Below are 16,806 nucleotides of genomic sequence, written 5' to 3' on the forward strand. Positions count from 1 at the left end.
CGCCCGTGGCGCCACGGGCGGTTTAAAGATGGCGCCCGTGGCGCCACGGGCGGTTTAAAGATGCTCATGACCAACCCTGCCTTGCAGTTCCATTATTCACTAGGTCTGAGGGAGCAGAGCTAGCCAGAATAGGTCCCCTGTGGCCACAGCTTGTGAGAAATCCACTGTGGTCTAATCATTTGGACAGTCACATGCCTGGGAGGTTTTCCTTTGAAATGGGCCAGTTCACACATGCACTTTCTTGGATAACTTCCAATTTGATAAGCCACAGCTGCCAATATAGTTTAGTAATTATGGCATGTAAACCAGGTATAAATTGACTTTACATAATAGAAAAGTCTTGATTTTTAGTGATTACTATTTAATTGTTTGATTCAGACATGCAAGTCATTGTTTGCTGGTACAGCCAGTAATTGGTGAATGTGCATCTGAGAATGACTTGTAATGTGTGGAGATTCCCTTCTGCCTGATACAGAAATAGGAATGAGTCTTCTATTCCGGGATTCTCTGCAATGCCAATTTTCATACAAAAATGTTTACTCTTCTGCTTTCTAGATGCAGGACGGGATTCTGCTGGGAAAAGGAACCCAAATGCAAGTGATCTTCTAATGCTGCTGGCTGTGAAATTTCTTCATAATTTTGGGTAAATATCAGCTGCTTGAAATCACGTGGATTTCCCCAATTCTAATTATCCTGAATGCTCTACAGCAATCATGTGTGTGTCTTTTTACAATTTAGTTCTTCCTGAATTTTTAAATGAAGTAAATAATTCATAGGCTTTTATGGTACCGTAAAAACTTTGAAAAATGTGCTGTGTGTGCTTGTGTGTGTGTGTGTGGCCTTGGCACATGGTCCTTATGAATTGCTTCAATGCTTCAATGCCGAACATGGCATTTGTTTGCCTTTTCAGAGGCAAGAATGTACAAACAAAAGGTGCCAATGCGTTAAATGTTAATATTTTGGAAACTTGCAGAAGTGTATGTCGGGGGGGGGGGCGATTCTCACTGAAATGAGCTGTTGAATAGTCTTACTGGGAAGAGTGGATTGCTAGTGTGGTTTTTTTTTAAAAAAATAAAAAGCAAAATGTAAAAGAAGATAGACATATACTGAAGCAAAGCAAGACATCAGCCCTCAAAAAACATCAAGCCTGTCTTGGGAAATTAATATTGAGGCAGAATCCAAGCTATAGCTGGAAACAGAACTCTGTCGCTTTTAGAATAAACAGCAAAAACAGATGCCCCAATCTCATAAAATAAACATGCAGTGAAAGGGTAACATGCACATTAACGGCAAACTGATTCAGTAGCCAATACAGTATGATGAGAAAAGAATACACAGTATGGTGTGATGCACAATTGAAGCCATTAGCCATATGGTACAGTGTGAAGACGGCTCGTATGACGGGAAACGGCTGTATACTATGTGGTTTATAAAATAATTATGCCATGGCAAGCAACATTTTTATAATTATTGGCAATTTTAAAATATTTTTTTGTGATGCTAGGAACATTTACTAAGTTGAAGGATGTCAGCAGAATCTGCATTCTCTCCGTCGATTGTGTTTTTAGGCTATGCAGGGAGCTGCCATACTGAAAATAGCGGCCAATTTACATGAGATTATGGTAGACGTTATATGATTTTTGAGGGAGAAAAGCAATGGATGTAAAAATGTAGTGGGAAAAAAATACTTGGATGTATATTACTTGCCACCTGTCAAGAAAGCCTCAATTCTGTATTTGCTGCTGTCTCTTCCCCCCTCTCCCTTAGCAAGTAAATAGGGGAAGAAATAAAAACGCAGAGCTCTGGGGTTGTCATTAGCAATCACAGAACTCATTTTTTTTTGTAAGGGGGAAAACCTGAGGGCATTTGGGGGGATCCAGATAGTTTTGGTGAGGAACTGGCAACCTGTATGATGCAAAGGAAGCGTGCTCATTACTGGAGTAATTGCTAATGTTCGCATACATACAGAAGTAATAGAGACTAATGGTAATTTCCCTCCTAATGTCTTGCTGTTTCCAGCTTGTATTTATTTTCAAGTAAGTATTTTCTGCACAGCCAGTTCCAATAGTTGGGTAGTGTCTTAGCCCTAGGAAGTGAAAAATCCAGATTTTTGTTACACGAAGCCGTATCTGTTTGGAGCATGTGATTTTCAACCACACCAGAAAATCCTTCCGTTTTGCAGAGTTTGAAAGCTCAAAAAGGCTCTAATGGATCACAATTTATAACACCATTAGTATCAGAACACAGATATGAACATTTAATGCATTCACTAATATTAGGCCATCCCATTATTATCACATCAGGCTGTCTGGCCTAGAGAGTGCAAGACGAGCAGAGCACAAACTTGGAAGAAGAGAGAGCGGTGAGAGTATGGAACTGACATGGACGTTTTCCAGTTATTACAGTCACACATACCTTTCCAAAGGATATATTTCTTTCTCTTGACAGGTAGAAATATCTTGACAAATATCTTGACACCTAGCCCACTGGTTAATATTGAGTACTTTTGTAATTCTGCATAATGCTTGCCTCCTTGTTTATCCTATTTCTGTTGTCATAGTATTTTTCAAGTTCTGGTATTTTGCTATTGTTCTTCTGATCGATGCATGTGAGAACTGGAGTCTAATTTTGTTATAAAGTACAGAGAGTGTTGCTGTGGGAAATGAGCAACAAATAGCAGATAATGCAATATAATAATAAAATCAAATGAAAATGTATAATTTTTCAAAAAGGAAAAAAATGGAGCCAAAATAATTGCACATCCCTATTTATTTAGAGCAGGGCCCCCTGGTTTTTGAGCCTTTGGAGCTCTGACATGGTGTGTTGGCCACAGCCACAAAATGGCTGCCTCAGCTTGCCTCCAGTCACACTGTGAAGATTCTTGTGCAGTAGTGGCAGCTGTTGTCAAAGCAATGCTCAACCAATCAAATCTCCCATGGTCAAAAAGAAGCTTTGGTGGCCCAGTGACTCACCAGATCCCATCCATTTTCTAAAAGCACTTTCTGGGCACCAGAAAAGGTATTGGCAGGTAACATGGTGATCCTAGGAACCATGTTGGTGACCCCTGATTTTGAGTAAAAAGGTAAAGGTATCCCCTGTGCAAGCACCGAGTCATGTCTGACCCTTGGGGTGACGCCCTCCAGCGTTTTCATGGCAGACTCAATACGGGGTGGTTTGCCAGTGCCTTCCCCATGATTTTGAGTAGTTCCCCCCCATTTAATTGAAAATTGCCTCAATTACATGGGTAGTTTGAAAACAATTAGCCATACTAATAGGGGACTCACAGAATTGTGCTGTTCAGAGAAAACATTCAGCCTGTGTGATGTATGGATCAAGACTGTTGACCTGTATACTGACTTGCAAAAAGTCCCTCCCTTGAACAATTTCTATTGTGGATCACTCTAGAACAGCCTACTCAGTTTGTAAAGCCAAATACAGCCAACTGACCATATTTAAAGGCCCAGCACATGCCCAAGAAACCTTCTGTTTTTGCTTCCTGCCTGATAGTACAAGAGGATATTCTCAGAAAATATGACATTTAGTGGTTACTATCCTGGAGTAGTAAGGAGAAGCTCCACATCCAGTCAATCTCTGAATATCATTGCTAAAAGGTAGTGCTAAGAGGTACTGTTTGCTGGTCCAACAGGGAAGTGGTTGACCACTGGGCACAACAGACTTCTGAACTAGCTGGACCACTGGTCTGATCAAGCAGACCACTTGCATTCTTAAACCCATTGAAATCAGTGGGCTTCAACTGGAGTAAGTCACCATAGAATTGCACTGAACGAGTTTTAAAACAAACAAGGTCACACTGAATTTTACACTTCCGATGTGTTATAAGAAAAGAGAACGTATGATTTTTAAAATCACACTTCCAGGGATTCAATTAAATTATGCTTGTACTTATCCAATAGATATATAAAATGAGTCAAATCCTTTGTTTATTTTTAATAGCATCTGGTACCTAAGATTCTGTACATGGAGATGCATGAGTTTAAAGTGCCATTAATTTGCATCCAATTTATAGAGATCCCAGCAAGGGGCTTTCAATTGCCTACCTTTACAGTTTTCCTTGGTGGTATCCCTTCTAAGTACCTACACTGCTTAGCTTCTGAGATCTGATGAGATCAAGCGATACAATGCCATCTTCCCCCTGCTGTAAATGGAGATATCTAGAAACTCCTGTCTTCAAAGTAGTAACACTACTACTGAGCTTCTTTTGGGTGAATTTGGATCTTGTTCCTAGGGCTGCCAAACCCACCTATTGGAGATGGAGATCTTCCACTGCCAGGCCCCCGCCGGAAGCGCAAACGCGCATGTGCGAAACTGCTGTGTGTGTGCATTTGCGGCCACACCGGGCGCAAACATGTGTGTGTGGCAGGTCCGCGCATGCGCGTTTGTACAGGTCCTGGGTCGCCCTCTTCCCCACACTCCTTGGAAGCGGTCCGCAACCGGAAAAAGGTTGAGGACTGCTGTTATAGAGGGTTGCTATACCAGGCCACACTTGTGTTTCACACCTTACACTTGATTTCTGCCATATACAATGTTGATGATTTCATTCCATGTTCTCACTAAACTTTCTACATTCAGGTCATAAGAAAACATTAATTCTTTGTTAATGGCATACATTATTCAAACATACAGTAAGGTCATATTTTTTCATCAGTGGTGACAACATTACAAAGGAAACAGTAAAAAGCCTACTTTAAAGCAATAAGATTTTATTAAGTATATATTAGTACATGAAAATAATGTTTTTTTAAAAAAAGAGATTGTGCTGAACATATCCCAAGTACCGTAGTGCTCCAGTGGTCAAATTCATTTTGCCTGGGCACAGTACAAAGGAGCCCGCCCCTCCCCCCAATTCATGCTCTAAAATACTTTTTTTGAAAAAAAATTATAAAATGGAAATGTTGTTAAAAATGCCAGGAAACACAAAGCAACATCATACCAAGATGAGACGCAATATGGGAGATTTTTCCACCCCAGGATATTTTTTTTTAATTCTGATTGTTCATCGATGAAAGGAACTGGCATACACCGTGGAACTGGTTATTTTATCTTATCCAATATTGCTCGCGAAGATACCACTTTCATTTTTGCCAGCATTTGTAGTGTAAATGAGGAGCAACCTATCGTAAAATGATGCGACTGAGATCAAAGGAAGTAATCCCTGCCACCAAGCTGAAATCATTCTGGAAAACTGTTTTTGATTATGGTTAATGATGTAATCAAGCCAGCAAACTGCACGGAAGTTGAGAGTTGTCGTGGGATTACAGTTTGCCATTAAAGAACACCTAATAATGTGAACCAAAAAAAAAAAGTTATGGCCGTAATAAAATAAGATATTAGTTAATGTTTACTTTAATGGCACAGGGGATGAGCTTTGTTTGATTAGAATAATGATAGGTGCTTTCCCACCAAGGAAAATTACAGAAATTTTAGAACAGAAGAGAGGACCAATAATACATAGGGGGAGGGGACAGGACCACAAGAGTCGTTTTTAACATCTTTGATTTCATTATTTAAAGACCAATTATTTTTCTGTCCCCTGTGGGATAAAAAATAAAGAAAAAAGTGAAAACTTCTTTCTTAATGGCAGAATCATTCCGAGACATCTCTGATTCATTTTGTACTTGGTAGATTACAGTTTTAGAGTCATCAGTCAGAGGAGCCCAGCCAACCGACAGACCTGAAATCATGTCCTTTGATTGTAATTGACAGGAAAAGCATTTAAGGTAAAGGGGAAAAATATTTTATTCATTTCTGATTACATGGTGATGTGATTTGGTGACATAATACAGCGGTGAACTGAAGCCAGAAAGGCCATAATTCCTACTTCAGGTCTTTGACATGATGTAGCCCTTTTGGCTTCTTCAGGCCACTGGCGCCAGCTACAATACGCTCCTTGATGGAGGCTAGGCAAATAGATATGCAAACAGCTTTAAAATAACATTTCTCTAGGCCATGTAGTTCAGAGCTAAATGGCCATACAATATTTCTTTCTCAAAATTTATCCCCTCACCTCTTGGGAAAAATCTTTTTTCTTTGATAGAGTCTTAAAAGTAATTAAGAGAAAAACCCTATTTATTGCCACATTAAAAAATTAACTCAAGAGCTGATCAAATGCAGTTAATTTCCATGCAGGAGAAATGCATGAGATATGATAACTGTTTGTGTTCTATTTCTATTTCTTTTATATCGTTTTGATGTCAACAGTTGAATTTCCTACTGGTGTAATACCTTTCTGGTGGCATAAGAATATAAGAGCTCTGCTCAATCAGACGCTAGTCTACCAAGTCCAGCCTATCGCCCTATGCCCCTCGCAGGGCTTTGCGCTCTGTGGGTGAAAATCTGCTGGTCGTTCCCGGCCCTAGGGAAGCACGCCTGGCCTCGACCAGGGCCAGGGCCTTTTTGGTCCTGGCCCCGACCTGGTGGAATGAGCTCCCGGGAGAGCTGCGGGCCCTGCGGGATCTTTCAACGTTCTGCAGGGCCTAAAAAATGGAGCTCTTCCGCCAGGTTTATGGTTGAGGCCGGGGCCAATAATATAGATCTATGCCCCCCCCGGGGACTCGGGATTCGGACCCGAAGTAAACATCATCAGGACCTCCTCTCCACCGGCCAGTAGTGGGAGGGGGGGAAGTTGAGTTGCCATTCTCTGCTATGCCGGTAATATTGGTAATGCTATTATTGATTTAATGGGGTTTTAATGGGGATTCTGGGACACTGTGACCCGCTACGAGCCACAAGGGAGTGGCGAGAAATAAATCTAATAATAATAATAATAATCCCATATCACAGTTCAACCACCTTACACGGATTAACAGTGAACCCTTACCAACACTGAATGTTGTCGCCCACTCCCCCAAATTGTGGCGATCCTCTTGGAGCTCTTCACAGTAATTCTTGGTTTTCACAGTCATGAATAATTTTGTGTCATTTGTAAACCTGGCCATTACACTAGTCACTACTAGTTCCAAATGATGAATGAATACATAGTATTATCCTTAACACCAATCCTTGTGGGATTCCACAGCTTACTTCCCCCCATTGTGACATCTATCCATGACGTTAAATTTACTTAGGAGTCTTTGGTGAGGTACCTTGTCAAAGGACTCTTGCAAGTCCAGGTATATAATATCTAACTGGTCATTGTTGTCATGCTTGTTCACTTTCTCAAAGAACTCCAAAATGTTGGTGAGGCAGAACTTCCAGGCAGAGTTGATGCTGCACTGGAAGTGGGCGGCCAGATGCTGCTTAAATCAATGTGAATTGCAAACAGTAAAATATATACAAATTTAAAATCTGTCCCAGCTAAAAGAGTAATAGAAAAATTATAATTCTGAACATCTTACCACTTCTTACGCTCTGAAAGGCTTCTTAGGCTGCAGTGATCGTACACAGGGCATATAATATTTATAATTAACCAACATTCAAATGCGGCATAAAAAAAACACATTATAAAATAGTAGTTAAAAACAAATCACAACTGCAAAATCACAGAGCACTGACAGAATGAAATGAAGGAAAAATAAATTTGAGTGCAGTGGCACTGTTAAGACCGACCCAGTTTTATTCAAGGCATAATCTTTCATATGCATGCATACTTCTTCAGATACAATGAAACAATTCATCCTCAGCCACTACATATAGCCACTAAATATAGGTAGAGAGGGGTAGATTGTTGCTAGGGAGGGCTAGTTAAGAGTCAAGATGCATAAGTCACTGGACAATTGTAGTTGAGGTTGGATTAAAGTGGTTGATAAAATCAGTGAACAGCAGTAAATTAGCATACAAATACAAGATTTAACAAACAGGTGTTAACAAACAAGACCTGAACAAGCATATGCCTTCATCTAATGCTGGGCTTACTTTGCTTATTCTGTTGGGGATCCTGTTGAATTCAGATTGATTTGAACTCTGGTCTTCTTCTATCCCCACCCCATTGAAACAGAAAGTGTTCTGCACTAAACTGGGGAAGCTTATAACTGGGCGGGGGAGCCAAACACAGCAGGAGCCTCTTTCTTTTCTTGAATGGGGGTAGTGGTAGTGGTGGTGTTGGAGAGGAATGGAGACAGCAGGGGAGGGGGAAAGAAACCAAGAGGCAAATCTCTGCTGAGAGAAGTTGGGGCTTCTGGAGCGCAGTCACTTTAAGACAAGCCTTGCAACCAGGAACCAGGAAGACTTTGAACTGATGCCCTGGCCAGTCAGAAGACTACAGTGAGGCAGCAAGTTAATTTGGAAAAAGCAGAGAGCTGCACATTTACTCATGGCAGTTTTTGAAATATAGAGGCTTATATCCACTCCAGGGTATCACGGGGGAAAGTAGAGTCACCATGAATCAATCATGCTTGTTGCAGAAGGAAAATTTAAAGTGCCCAAAATCAAAATGCAAATAGAATTCTGTGTAGATGGGAGGGATTCATTTGAACTAGGACTGGGTAAAAAGCCCCGTACAGATTACACCCTGGACACTGGGACCAGGTAAGCTGCTGAAAAAGCACTCCACTAGCTGGGGTGTCACATCTAGGAACCTAACCTCTGTTACTTGTGACAGACAAAGCAGGGCCTGCAATGTTGATCTCAGATGACATGCAACATGTGTTGCAATTTCCAAAAGAAATATATATTTCACTTTACTATGCTGCTGTGTGGTCCCCAGATGTGTTTGATGAAGCTGCATTTTTGTTTGATGTCTGATCACAGTGGGTCAGCGAACCATGACTGGTGGAGGAGAGGCCAGAAAGCACAAACTCCCCGATGCCCATCAGTTTTTTTTTAAAGGAATGCTCTCTACTTCTCATCAGATCAGAGAAGCCAAGCAGAGCTGGCCCCCGTTAGTATTTGGATGGGAGACCCCTCAAGGAATTCTTGGGTCACCAATCTGAGGAAGGGAATGGCAAGCAACCTCTGGTAGTCTCTTGCCTTGAAAACCCTATGGAGTCACCATAAGTCTGCTACAAGTTGCCAGCCACTTTACACACACACACAGCCTGAGTGAACTCATAACACTTTCTGCAGCCTGTTTTTGTCTATGTGAAAGAGGGGCAGTAAGCATGTCATTCTTGGTCTTTATGCATATATCAGAACAGAAGATCCTTTCAAAAAGCAACAGCAAATTTAGTAGCTGTGCAGAGACTTGTGACCCAGCAGATAGTGTGTCATGATCTCTCTGAAGTTCATCACTCAAGGATTTGAAACTGTAGCTCTCGATGCTATGCATGGTAGCAGCCATGCTGGGCTGCTGCTGGGCATGCTGCCCTGGCACTTTCTACATGTGCATGGGGGAGGGAATTCCTCAGCATATGCAGGCTGGAAAGCCAGATACGCTGCCTGGTGACAGCAGCAGTGGGGGGGGGGGTAGAGCAAGGGGCATGGGGCTCCCACTGTATGAAAGCCCAGCTCTGCCAATTATGCAGTGTCAACCCAACCTAGCCCCCGTGGCATCCCAGGGAACATGGAAGATACCGCGTTCCCTTACCGTGGGTCTCCTGGGGTGCTGTGCCATGCTGGGATGGCGGTAGTGTTGTTCACAATTGGGGCTGCCCTGCTGCTGCCACTCTGGCTTCCCTGCCCCGTGGAAAATCAGTCAAAGACACTGCTGGATAGTTTGTTCCTATACAATTTCCTGATCACCAGCCAAGTTGATGCCTTCCTCAGTAACTCTGTGAGGCTGCTCTAACATGTTGGAGTCACCATGGAAAAATTCTGTGACTGGGCTTCCATAGGTAGACACTGATAAATTGCTTTGTTGAGATGTGCAATATCAAGATGGTTTCACATGGAGGCATTCCAGAATAACACTGAGGATAACATAACTGGTGAATACATACTGTGAGATGCAGTGAACCTAAGCATATGTCACCTTCATTGAGCATATAAGGTAGCAAGAGACTCTGGTTCTGTTTTTATTGCGGAAGTACTGCATGATCCTAATACTCTGCTGTTTCCCTTATTGACTTACCTACAAGAGAAAACCAGTTTTAGGCTTCAAGTGACAAATTCAAATTCTTCTTTCCCAACAGATAGTACCCTCCCCCTCTGCCCGATTGGCTTGGAGAATTTAATTCTGGATGATTGGTAATATGACAGTAGTGGGATTTTATTTTTAAGACAGAAGGTTGCAATCAGAAATCAAATATAATTAATTATAATCACATCTGCATGGAATAAAAGGATGAGAGGCCACACAGAAATATGATTACCGAATTTATCAAGCAAGTATTCAAATTCTTTTAGAGTTAGGTGAAGCCATCTTGACTAACCCTTTGCCTTCAAAGGACACCATCTATTAGAAATTTTTCCTGCTCAAGCCTGTTGGAAATGAATGAAGTTCTACTAGACCATGCAGAGAATTTTGAACAAGATTGATGCCTTAATAAGCAGTGAGTACAGTATTTGGTGGCGTATAAGACTACTTTCCCCCCCTAAAAACATGCCTCCAAGTGGGGGGGTCGTCCTATACACCGGGTGCACTTCAGTTGGGATAGACATAGCTGCCCATAGGGGCCCACAGTACTGTAATGTAATGTAACAAACTCTATATTTTGAGTGGAAATGTTGGGGGGTCGTCTTATATGCCCAGTTGTTTTATATGCCGGCAAATACAGTAATCAGTTTATGAAAAAAGCCTTGTCAGATGTTGAAAGTGAGGGCCCTAATCCAGACTAAAAGCCATGTTCTCTTCAGGGAAGTAAGATATAGCTAGTCAATATTTATTCTGCTTTCATGTTCATTACAGAGATGAGGGAAAGTAAAGTGAACAGTAAAAAAAATCTATTCAATATACTTTAAATCTAAGAAGATTTGTCCTAAAAAAAATACAACTCTGAACCAGCAGCAGAAAATATCTGCAGGAAATGATGTTTTCCTCCATATTGTATATTTCATTGTGACCCAAAAGTAAAAAAAAAACTGCAAAAATTAGTAATAATAAATCTTTCAATGTGAAATCTGTGTATATTCCTAAACTAAGCTAATACAGACGATTCTCTTAATTATTCATCATTAGCAAATAAAAATCCCAATGAAACCAAAGATCTTCTTGCTTAAGTTCAATTAATATAAATTTGGGACACATTAAACTTGTGAAATATTCTAACCTTGTTCGTAGTGTTAAATTCCATTTTGTGCTTTCCTATGTAAATATTATTTTGCATCAGCCTAAAAAAAATAATCACTAACACAGATGTCAAGTCTTCCACAGATTTTTCCATTTGGAAAGTTAATTTAAGCTAACTACCCTTTAAATCAAACTTTTGGATAATTCTGAGAAAACATGAATAATCCTTGTGAAGAAAAAATGTCCATATTGTAGTATCTTTCTTTTCAAGAAAGGAAAATAACATATCAGAACTGCTTGTAGGACCCCTCAAGAGGTAACAGGAACCAAAAAAAAGGTCAACAACCCCCAATGTCTGTAGGCCTATTGGAGGTGCATCAAAAAGCTTCTAAATTCAATGTAGTTATAAAAATACAATTTAAATTAAAGACAAAGTACAGCATGCAAGAAATCCACAATTAATTTTGTAATGCATTATCTTCTTTGCACAGACAAAAATCTTAATAATAGGCAATGGGCACTATGTGGACTGTTAGTCACATAGATAGACCAAGGAACCAGATAAAATAAATGGAGGCTTCTAAATTCTCAAAAACAGAACCTCTTCTAGGCAAGCATTCACCGTGTCCCAGCTTGTACTTTCAGTGTCCATGTCAGTGTTCTTCAATCAAGTAGGGAGCCAAATTTGTGGAAAGTCCCCCAGAAGTCCCCCAGCACATATGTCATTGTTTATGACATATTTCTCAGTACACATCTGAATTAATTGGAAAAAATAGCATTCGTCAACAGGAAAAAATAATCTGGATAACCTTATTTCAGGCCGACATTCTGTATCTGGCCCAGAGAAATCTCCTATCGATCTGTTCATTTTAAAGTTTTAAAGTTCTTGTCTGCTTCACAAGTATATGCACTTATCTTGATTTTCTTCACTTGAGACTTGTTCAAGCATTCATCAGGATGGAGTCATAGCTGTTACGCCTGCCCTGGCTCCATGCTTTAATATTTCATTTGCCCAGAGCCAACACAACATATCTGCATAAGAACAGGAGAGGACAATCACCATACAGGAGCCAGTGTTCAGAGACTCTGGAACACTTAATGAACTGATCCAGTAGGCATAACTATGATCATTCTTCCATACTGTCATTTGTTCCTGAATTAACACCTGTGCATAATTTTCTTGGCTTTCAAGGAAGTGTGACCTGTTTCTGTTGGAAAATATCATTTTAATTGCTGATGGGGCTATTAGATTTCTACTTGCTAGAATTAATACATAATAGGAAGAAAAAGAAGAAGAGTTGGTTTTTATATCCCACTTTTCACTACCTGAAGGAGTGCCAAAGTAGCTTATAATCACCTTCCGTTCCTTTCCCCATGTGAGGTAGGTGAGGCTCAGAGAGCTCTGAGAGAAACTGCTCTGTGAGAACAGCTCTAACAGGACTGTGGATAGCCCAGGGTCACCCAGCTGGCTGCATGTGGAAGAGTGGGGAATCAAACCTAGCTCACTAGATTAAGGGCCAATGTTCTTAACCACTACACTACAATGGCTAATTCAGAAATGTTGGCTCCCATTTTATCAATTCTACCTTAACAAACCTCCATGTGCAGTGCAATAAAATTATCTTAAAGGTTACCAGTCCTGAGTTATAGATAGGGGAAACGCCACTGATCCCCTCCTTATAAATATGGATCACTCACATTGTTGTAATTCAATAATGATAAATACACAGGCACTATCTATGTTTAGGAAGATGAGAAAGGAAAATGAATTTAAGGAAGCAATGTATCCGTTATTTTATTTCTCACAACAAGCTGTTTCTATAGTGTGTGCGATATCCAGGTTTGTGTGATGATTAAAAACAACTTTACAGCAAATGAAAGGTAAGTTATAGTTACTGCAACATTATCCCTAAAATTACCATTTGAATGATAAGCAATTTGAGGAGTAATTATAGTGCACACTCTACATTCAATGCATTCTGATATATGGATAATTACTCCTGGTAATATGCTTTAGTTAGATATTACGACAACAATAACAATTTATTGCAAAATTAATTCCTTGGCACAATTTAACATTTATTAACATGAAGTCAAAGTGAATTGGTTTATCGGGGGCCACTTGTACGATGCCTTCCCCTGTTCATGTGCTAATTGGTTATTATAGGTCATTTTAGTATTTTACTTCAAATTAATTTGGTTTCAAGGTGCATTTGGTTTGAAAAGGACATGCTATTTACAGCTCATGTGGTTTTATTTGGTAAAAAATAGTAAGGTAATGTAATCATCTTTGGTAATAGAATGATGGATGAATGGAAAAACATTTTTTTTTATGAATCAGGTCAATAGTACTGATGATTAGTACATTGTTAATCAAGTCCCTCAAATTGCCATCAAAAGCTTTATCTTTTTCACTGACTGGTAAGAGGATCATGAATATTAAAGAGATTCAAATGGATCTGCACTCAGATAATATGGAGCACTACAAATGAAAAGGCTAAATGAACCCAGGCTGTGACTTTATGTATTGTTCTATCTCTTAACTAGGGAGGAATGCCTAATCAATTTCTATACTGATACCAGGTTTCATATGCAGAAGCTCCACGGAGATAAACATTTCTGTATAATCTGCGTGGCTCATGGACGAAATACTCATTTAAAACTTCACATCTCTAATCCCAAATACATTGACTTGAAAATCAGATATATTGAAGTCAATGAGATGGAGCCCCTTGGCAAGGCTGTTTTAAAGGATGGCATTCATCAGGTGTTTCGGAGAGAAAGGCGAAAGAACAGCACCATTTATTGCGGATCAATTTCAGGTTTCCCCCCTCCATTGCAATCAAAAGCTGTAGTTCCATGGAGAATGGCACTGAGATTATCTTCCCCCTCCCCCGCCCACCATGTAAAAACAGACTTGTGAGCTGTTGTATGTGAAATGAAAGCAACAGTTATGTGAAACAATTTCATTCGATAACTGGCTTCAAAGCAAAATTTTGTTGCTGATACAAGGATACACAATTGCTTTGGTCCTCGCCCCTATCTTTTGCCACATCTTGTGTTCTTTATTTGAAGCTCTACAAAGAGGAAATGAGCTTTACGGCAAACAGCCTTAGTAGGCGAAAGGCCGGAAGGGTATCTGAAAGACATGTGTAGCAACAAGGATGCAAATGCAGTATTTCTTTCTGAAAGCAATATCCTGGAATTCTGTTATGCCCATGTGAGTCTCACAGCAATTATGACAATACTTATGCACCTTACTAAAAGAAAGGGCATGCTTAGATCATCAGCTGATGATAGACCACTGCTGATTCTGTTGTGCCTTTTGTTCTCTGAGCCTGGCTCAGGTCTGCTCCCTTAGCTCTGAGGAGAGGACTGCACGTGGCAATGAATAATGGGCTGCTGCTGAAAACAGTAGTTCCATCTTGAAATGTCTTCCGGTTTTTGAAAGATCTGCATCAACTTACCCATGCCCTAATGTATTATGATGTACCAGTAGCAGGGGTGGCGGAATTTTTATAATAATGGAATGGTCTCAGATAATATGGACAGGGAGGGAAAAATAATTAATTAATCAATTATATGCAGTTCTACTTGGAATTCGACTTGGAGCCTTGACCTTCACCTACTTGTAATCAAGCTATTGATATATCTAATTTTCAGAATTAGATATATATATATTAGATTGATATATCTAATTTTCAGAAACCTAAATGTAGATACTTAAATCTGGACTCTGGAGACTGGAGCCACAACCAGATCATTCTGAGAAAGACCGCCGCTTGAAGAAAATCCTGAAATCAGAAAAAAGAGAGAGAGAGAGAGAGAGAGAGAGAGAGAGAGAGAGAGATTGTATGTGTGCATGTGTATGTTAGATGTTCCCAAAATAATAGAATCCAAACTGGTCCCTTTAAGAAAGGAGTGGCCATTGTAGGAATTGCTAGTAAGAGAGTCAGTTTAATTTTAAAATGTCTAAATTCTAAATTTAATAAAGTATATTGTTTATGTATTTTAATTATGCTGTAAACTGCCTCAAGCCTAATTTGGGAGATGGTCTGAAAGAATAACAACAACAACAATATTGCTAACCTTCAAACCTTGGTTTCTGTTGGGAAACAACGATGTGTGTGGGGGGGTTTCCAGGGCTATTTTGACCTCCCAATCCACCCCTACTTCCCCCTACTCACCTGGAGGGAGGACTTATTGGGTAACTTGCTACCATTTTATCTGTACAGCTCACCCAGGTGCAGTGGTTGTTACTGACAACTTGGGGGGTTAGTGGCAGCCTCCAATCAACTTGTGAGACTTGGTGTGAAAGAACAGTGGCAACCACACAACTCATATGAAACTTCCAGTTGGGAGCTAGGAATCTCCTGGAATTACAACTTATCTCCAGACTGCAAAGATCAGTCCCATTGGAGAAAATACTGACTTTGGAGGGTGTATTCTATGGCACGGTCACTCACGGGTTCCACCCCTAAATCTCCAGGAATTTCCCTACCCAGAGCTGACAGTCCTGTTGAGCAATTTACTACTGCACAACTTTTACAATTTGGCCAGACTTCTTCCAGGGAGAGGCTGTTGGGAGAGTAAGGGAGGGAAAGCTGATAGCCAGCTAGGCGTAGTGGTTAGAGTGTTAGGGGTAGGCAAACTGTGGCCCTCCAGATGTCCATGAACTACAATTCCCATGAGCCTCTGCCAGCATTCACTGGCTAGGGGCTCATAGGAATTGTAGTCCATGGACATCTGGAGGGCCACAGTTTGCCTACTCCTGTACTAGGATCTGGGAGATCCAGGTTCAAAACCCCACTCTGGCATGGAAGCTGGCGGGGCGACCTTGGGCCAGTCAACCTCTCTCAACAGTCTACTTCATACAGTTGCTGTGAAGATAAAATGATGCAGAGGAAAACAATATAAGCCACTTTGGCTCCTCACTGGGGGGAAAAGGTGTGATATAAATGAAATAAAATAATAAAGCTGAATATGGGGGGGGCAGATAAAAGGTAGGTTGGTTGGTGGATGGGAAAGCAGGAAAAGGGGGAGGATACACAGGTTGCCAGGAGGAAGGAAAGAAGAAATAGTACAGGAAAAAATGAGATATACTTCACAAGTCCTTGTGGGTTCTTCGCTTGCGTCCATTGAACCCTTATCTCTTAAGTGTAATCCTCTCTCAGGAATGGCAGCTTTAGTTACCTCATACTTGAAGCCTTCTTTGGCTCCATGGACAATAACAGGGGAGGGAAAAAAAGTAGTGAGGCAAGATGAAACTCCTCACTTGGATAAGCCTTTGTTCCTGATCACACAACTAACCTCTCAGTCCGTTAAATCCTTTGGTGGTCCCTGTGCCATTTGTTCTTGTTAACAAATATTAAAAGAAAGCTTCCTGTTCCACAGTTTACAAATGACTGTTTTGTAGACATTTCTACATGACATCCATATTTCTTTAAATGCCACTTTAAAGAGAATTTGTGCTATTTTTTCCTTCTCTTAGTAACGTCCCTGATGTTTTTCTACAAACTGAAAATTAACATTGATTTGCTCTAGTTAAGTGTTAGCACTTTTCTAAAACTGCTGAAAGAAATTATAAATTTCCTTAACAGTAATGTGGTACTATTATTAGAAGCAGGCATCCAATTCCCAAAGCACAGTATGACTAGTTTCTGTGGCTGGGGTGTGATGAAGTTGAGTGTGACCTGTTCAAAAGGCAGGGTCAGAAGTTCAGCTTGGCCAGGTTTTTGCTCTGA

General features: G+C 40.5%; 1 long non-coding RNA gene across 1 annotated transcript in view; it reads left to right on the forward strand.

Moving 5' to 3' along the window:
- Nucleotides 1–554: 554 nt before the first annotated feature.
- The window catches only part of LOC143842600 (uncharacterized), a 226,156-nt gene continuing 209,904 nt past the window's right edge, over nucleotides 555–16,806 (forward strand). Inside the window, exon 1 of the long non-coding RNA XR_013233210.1 lies at nucleotides 555–643. This is a non-coding gene — a long non-coding RNA (uncharacterized LOC143842600). The remainder of the gene's footprint in view (nucleotides 644–16,806) is intronic.

The sequence above is a fragment of the Paroedura picta genome, chromosome 8 (genome assembly GCF_049243985.1).
Source record: "Paroedura picta isolate Pp20150507F chromosome 8, Ppicta_v3.0, whole genome shotgun sequence".
In the NCBI taxonomy this organism is placed as follows: Eukaryota; Metazoa; Chordata; class Lepidosauria; order Squamata; family Gekkonidae; genus Paroedura; species Paroedura picta.